We start from the raw sequence: 7,183 nt of genomic DNA, 5'->3' as shown, positions 1-7,183 counted from the left end.
ATGCTGATGGCCTTTGATGAAGATCAACAGACGGAAGAAGAGAAAAATGAAATGAAGACATACTTGGAGGACCAAACCAAGGTTGACAAGGGACCACTGATTTGGTGGAAAATGAATGAGGAACGCTATCCCAAGCTTGCCAGAGCAGCTAAGCGCATCCACTCCATCCCTTCCACATCCACGCCATCGGAGCGCATATTTTCCAAAGCCGGTTTCATTGTGAGCAAGACACGGAGCTCACTTCTCCCGGACAACACAGACAAACTCGTGTTCTTGTCTCATAATATGAGAAGACTAAGATCGGAGGGAAACCCTGAAAGTCAGGTAGTGGCCTAGCCTAATATAACACCATAGTTTTGTAGTTTATAGTTTTCGTTCTTCGTTCGTTCAACTGAAGTGTTTAAGTTAAGTTTTGCGGTATATTTATAATTTTTGTTTGCATTCCGAACTCAGGAAAACTGAAAGTTTTATTTTCATGTTGAGAATACTTCTCTGTAGGCCTGTTTACTTTTGCACTGATATTTAAATATTTAAGTTGGCTTGAGCCTATATTTATTTATTCGTTTGTTTATATAATTTATATTTATTTTACATGTTTAAAAGAAACGAAAAATATAGTTTAAATTTAGTTTTTTAACAGATGACTGTTTTTTGTTTGTTTTATAAAGTTATTGTGTTGGTTTTAAAAGTTCATAAGTTGTGTGATGTTGTTATATGGTGTGTTGTGTTGAAATAAATTAACAAAATGTTAAGACAGTCTCCTTGTCGATTTTTCCAACACATTCAGAATCATAATTTAATTACTTGCCGGTTGCGCGAAAAAGGCGGTTTCTCTCTGCGTGCGCTTTCATTCGCGCCACTGGTCGATCAGTGGTCGACCAGTGGCCTTACCTGACGACCAGTGGTCAACCAGGAAAATCTTTGGTCGGGGGCAGCCCTAAAAGAAACCCACTCTCAACCCGTCTGATGTTATAAACTACAGGCCTGTCTCTCTCCTCCCGTTCCTGTCTAAAACACATGAACGCGCTGTCTTTAAACAACTCTCCTGTTATCTCCATCAGAACAACATTCTGGATCCGCACCAGTCTGGATTCAAGGCAGATCACTCAACAGAAACTGCTCTCCTTGCTGTCTCTGAGGAACTGCACACGGCTAAAGCAGCCTCCCTCTCCTCTGTCATCATCCTTTTGGACCTGTCTGCTGCATTCGACACGGTGAACCATCAGATCCTCCTTCGCACTCTCCAAGAACTTGGAGTTTCAGGAACTGCACTTTCCCTCCTCACCTCATACCTCAAAGACCGTACCTACAGGGTAACTTGGAGAGGGTCCGAGTCCGACCCTTTTCAATTAACTACAGGGGTCCCTCAGGGCTCTGTTCTTGGTCCCCTCCTCTTCTCCTTGTACACAAACTCGCTCGGATCTGTCCTTAGTCCGCATGGTTTTTCATACCACTGCTACGCTGACGACACCCAACTAATTCTGTCCTTTCCCCGCTCAGAGACCCAAGTCGTCGCACGCATCTCTGCTTGCCTAGCAGACATCTCTCGGTGGATGTCTGCTCATCACCTCAAGCTCAACCTTGACAAGACTGAACTGCTTTTCCTTCCGGGAAAAGATTGTCCCGCTCTTGACCTAACAATCAACATCGGCACCTCTGTTGTTTCCCCGACTCAGACTGCAAGGAATCTGGGTGTGATCCTAGACAACAAACTGTCCTTCACCGCAAATATCGCTGCTACAACCCGCTGCTGCAGATACACGCTTTACAACATCAGGAGGATGCGTCCCCAGCTGACCCAGAAATCGGCGCAGGTTCTGGTCCAGGCTCTCGTCATCTCACGCCTAGACTACTGCAACTCCCTCCTGGCTGGTCTACCTGCATGTGCCATCCGACCTCTGCAGCTCATCCAGAATGCAGCGGCTCGTCTGGTCTTCAACCTTCCAAAATTCTCCCGCACCACGCCGCTCCTCCGCTCCCTTCACTGGCTACCGGTAACTGCTAGAATCCACTTCAAGACACTGGTACTTGCGTACCATGCTGCGAATGGATCTGGCCCTTCCTACATCCAGGACATGGTTAAACTGTAGCCTACACCCCAGCACGTGCACTCCGCTCTGCATCGGCCAAACAGCTCGCTGCACCCGCACTGCGAGGGGGACCCAAGTTCCCATCAGAAAAAACACGTGGGTTTGCTATCCTTGCTCCAAAATGGTGGAATGAGCTCCCCATTGAAATCAGGACAGCAGATAGCTGGCACATCTTCCGGCGCAGACTGAAAACTCATCTCTTTCGACTCCACTTCGAGCGATATAATTACTAACAAAGCACTTATATACTAATAAAGGGCTGGCTTATCTAAAGCCAGTTGAGTAGCACTTGAAATGTTTGGCTCTATGAAACCTGATGCACTTATATGATTCTGTTTTCTTCAAATTTGTATCTTCCCGGTCGAATGTACTTATTGTAAGTCGCTTTGGATAAAAGCGTCAGCTAAATGCAATGTAATGTAATGTAATGTTGAACATGTTGGATTGTGTATTGTCCGAGTCAGGGTCCTTTTTATTTTACTGTAACTTTGGAAGTTGTGTTACCAATGCTTACTGTTTATTTGATACTCATTTGGTAATGCAATTAATAAAAACAACAAGATTTGGGTTCGTTCTTCAGATGACTGTGACGTTAATGTGTAAGCTCAATAATGAACTCTAGCTCAACCAACCATATTGTAATATCTAAGTAATCATCTTGAAATATGACATTAATAATTGTAATATACACACATCTTATTGTGAGGTTGATTTCACACACACTACTTCGAAATTAGCTTGTCTACATACTTAAGCATAGCCAATTTAAATTAACCTTAGCGATGCATACAGTTCCTACCTACATAATAAAATATATAAGTTACAAGGATGTAACCTTATTTTATCAACCTCAAACAGAAGCCGTTTGTTCAACAGTATTATCCCACTTAACGCTTAACACTTTTTTTTTAACATTTCGTTTTAACATTTATATATACAGTCTATGATTTTAACTTGGAGGCTATGATTAGCATTGTTAGCACCGATGTAGCTACCACTCGCTTACACGCTAACCCAAGCCTTAACATTCATTACGTAGCTGATTAAAATCATTAACACATAAATAAAGCACTCGAATTTCACTTTCCGCAAAACCGCATTCATGCACCGTCTGTTTTAACCACAGAGCGAGTCACAATAGTCCGATATATAAGCATGAAGAACAAACAACTACGGCCGGCTTCAAGTTGTGTTTCCTGGATGAGCAGACCAGGCAGAGTCCCTGTAGCTAGCTTCACGGAGCAGCTAGCAGAGAGACAAGAAGCTAGCAGCAGCAGTCACTTGACAGAGCCGTCACTCAATGTGACCACGCCCTAATTTATGCAAAAACCTTAAGACCTAATATAAATAAAAGGGTCGTGTTAAAAAACAATTCACTCACAGATCCATAATCATGAAGGTGGAATCCAACTATATTCATAATAGTATTTATTGCATCCATGGGCAGAAACATGTTTTTTTCTGCTGTAAAGTTGGGCATTTTAACATGGGGGTCTATGGAAATTGCTCCTTTCTGCAGTCATCGCCTATCGGCCAATATATGAGCTGCAGTGTGTGGCAATTCCGTATTGGCGTCCCGGCTCTACCCCACAGTTTGCCGCTTGGTTGAATCTCAGTTGGCTCAACAGGAAGAACAGCACATGACACACCAGGGAGTCATTTGATTCAGTGTTACTATAAAAAACAAATACTTTTAATGAAGCTTTAAATTGCCAGTAGTAGTGTTGTAAATAAAGCTTTCATCCATAGGCTTGCATCAACCATTGTCTTCTCACTCTGTCTCCTTTTGTGGGAGCACAGGGGTGAGCCAGTAAGACAGCTCCCCTCTTTCTTCTCTCTTTTCCCCCTTATCTGGCCAAAAGACAGAGCTTTCAAAGAGGAAGAAAGGTTCTTATCTGAGGCGGGGAAAAGGTTTTAACCCGAGAAGCCAGAGCAAAGAAACTCATAGGTTGTTCAACCTTTTTCCATGTCTGTCTCTGCCTCCTTTAGTGTTCCTGAGGGGAACGCGTAGTGGGCCACATATTTGTGTTGCTTTGTGCCCACTTTATACCGTGCTCCCCTGCCGAGCGAGGCGACGCAGCATGGAGGGAAAGGCCATGCTGGAATGCCTATAATGCACTGTGGAAACTGTGACTGCTTTTGATTTGAATGGTTTCAGATGCGCCTTTTGGAGGTGCACAGTGAGAAACAGCTGGTTGCTTTGGCTATTGATATACACAAAAAGAGTGTTGAGGCTGTTAAAGTAGCCCCGTAGGCTGGATTCAGGCGGCATCCTGCCAAAACATGGATTTATCCTCATGTATCAGGTTTGGTTATGTAGATAGATGTTTTTAGTAGATTATCGTAATACTGATTTACAAGAGTCATTCCACAAAAGTACGTAGGCCTACTACCCACTGCCCTAATCTGATACATATTCTACAGTCAAATTACTTTATGAAAATTACAGTTGAGCTTTGAAATACAACAATGACTATCTGCCGCTCGATTCCTTTCAAGAAATGTCTTTGAAAATCTTCTAACAGACTGTAGATTGCTTTTGATTAAATGGGTTTTTAGTAGATATCCCAGAGGAAAGAAAAGTCATATAATGGCGATTCTGAAACGATAACAGCAGGATTCAACATTTCCAATGCACTTGAAGGCACAGTTTGATGTGACCGAGTTTTTACTTTTTTGGTGAAAACAATTAACAGCAGAAATGTCTATGTAGGTTTTGTCACTGAGGGATTTAGGTTTCCGTCGGTGGTGGGTTTCAACAAAGCTCGATTTCCTTCCGGGTCCTTTGGCTTTGACCGTTGTTGGACTGACCCGATGTGATCGTTCTGACCCGGGGCGAGTAAAGCATGCTACACCTCTATCCAACCCGATATCACGGCAAGACGTGAACATGTGACGATTTACCATGCTGGGAGACGTGAAGATGTCACGATTTCGTCCCTTCAAACGTGACAGTTACACGGTATTGTTAACCGATGTTAACCAGTGGAGAAATAACCGGAAATGCCAAGCAAATGCTACCACGACGGTCGGTTGTTATTGTCAATATTAATATAATAATGATTTATTTTTTAATAGTCACACTCGATTAAGCTGATTTTCTTGTTGCCCCAGCTGGTCGACACCTCTTTTAGCAGAAACAAAGGCTACATTAATGTATTAAATCGATGTTAATCCATGCATGTGGATGTGGAATTAACGGACGTGACGTTGTGCGATTGAGTTGCCAGGCAACAGCTTCGGTTCATGTTAATTTACAAACTCTTCAACTACAACCGTAGTTATATTCAAAAACACGTTAGAAAGCCTCACGAAATACTTAATGCAAATTAAAATGTAAATGTGAAGGAATGTGTGTATAACAAAATACATCGGTGATAAACGAAACCGGAAACAGACGTAGGCAAGATCCTCAGTTCGATGATTGGATGGTTTAACCACAATGCATGCTGGGATTTGTTGTTTATGTGATGTGAAATCTGAAAACGTTTTTTAAAATTAAAATAATACTTTATTCCGAGTTTGCTTGCGTTTCTCTTTGAAAGTCATCATATAACGGCATTGTAATAGACGGTTCGGCAGCATTAAATATTACATATCTGCCGCAGTTCTCTATTTATAGAGCCCTGCTGAGAAGACTTCTAGACAAACAGTGAGAACTGCCGCCAAAACTGAAAACGTGACGTGGATCATAAATATATAAGCAATTAAACAACATCTTACATTTCTTTTAACAAAATACGTCTCCTCGCGGTATCAACACTAATTTGGCAGATTTTTATATTTGATCCAATAGGTAGATAGGCTGTATTTACACCATAACGGTGCAGAGCTGATAGGAAGGGACACCTGGTGGTGAAAACACGTTATTTAATTGTATTATTTTATTATTAGATATTAATAGGAGGATGTGCAAAACAGACAAACTAATAAGGCTTCATTTAAACATTAAAGAGTACTTTAGGTTAAGGTCTTCTTTTGAATAAGAAAAAAGATTTAGGGGTATAGAAGAAGAATATGGAGGGATGAAACCCTCTTTAATGGTCACACATGCAGAGCACACAGCACACACAGTGACATTTGTATCGACAGATAAATATTAAGCCTGACAAAGTACTTAACGTCTAATATATTGCTTTCCTGCAATGTTAACTGTCACGTTTGAAGGGAAGAAATAGAGACATCTTCACTTCTCCCAGCATGGTAAATCGTCACATGTTCACTTCTTGCCGTGATACCGGGTTGCCTCTATCACCTTTGATGGTTCCTCGACACACGATGCGACGATCGGAGCTCAGTCAATTTCAGCCCCTGACTGAGAGGAGAGGTCGAACTTATTATCACCTACTGGGCGTCTTCTGAGATGTTTTCAATGCTTATATGACATGTTAACACAAAGAAGAAATACAACACTCTGAAGCTATATTTGTCTTCAGATAAAAGACTGTATATGAACGCTCCTTTTCATGTATAAGGAAAACAAATGTGTTTTCCACGCTGTGTGTGATTTGAACTCACTGTACTGTAAAGTGCACAGATGCAGTGGCTGTTTAAAAAACAATACACATGAGGTTTTTATAAAGATACAAACATTTTTCGACAGTTTTGAAAACAATTGTGGTTTGAAATGTGGTTTCAGTTTCTTTATTTATCCCAGCATTGTGTTTATGTTACTTGAGTTGAGTTTGACATGCAGAAGTGTTCATACAGCAGCAGTTATATGAACATTCACCAAAAATATGTCCATTTAAGGGTTTTATTTCTGCATTTGGACTTGTTGACAACAACTGTGTCAATCTCAGCCATGATTGCCTTAATTGTGCGATCACTTTTTATTCTGGAACTGCAATGTAGAACAGCCTGATGTTACAGAAGTATATGAATGACTACGACCTCTATAGGATCTTTTGTTGTTTTGGACACAGTAGGGAGTATGTGTTAATGCAAGGGAATGGGTCAAACAAAAACAGGACGTTCACTAAAGACAAAGATGTTTGAGTCCGTGTGAAATCAAAAGTCAGCATTGAACCATTTTAAATGATGTGGTGATGTGATGTGGTTAGGAAACGCATTTTATTTTTGTTACACCAAAA

At 41.3% G+C, this 7,183-nt stretch overlaps 1 protein-coding gene across 1 annotated transcript in view; it reads left to right on the top strand.

Annotated features, from left to right (window-relative positions):
- Nucleotides 1–1,195: 1,195 nt before the first annotated feature.
- Nucleotides 1,196–7,183, top strand: part of LOC307033384 (uncharacterized protein) — a 226,357-nt gene continuing 220,369 nt past the window's right edge. Inside the window, exon 1 of the mRNA XM_079671831.1 lies at nucleotides 1,196–1,214. The gene's annotated coding sequence lies outside the window, so the exon portion shown is untranslated. The remainder of the gene's footprint in view (nucleotides 1,215–7,183) is intronic.

Source organism: Notothenia rossii, assembly GCF_949606895.1.
Source record: "Notothenia rossii genome assembly, chromosome: 1".
NCBI lineage: Eukaryota > Metazoa > Chordata > Actinopteri > Perciformes > Nototheniidae > Notothenia > Notothenia rossii.
The sequence above is the reverse complement of the archived record's forward strand: the minus strand, read 5'-3'. Positions and strand labels throughout refer to the sequence as shown.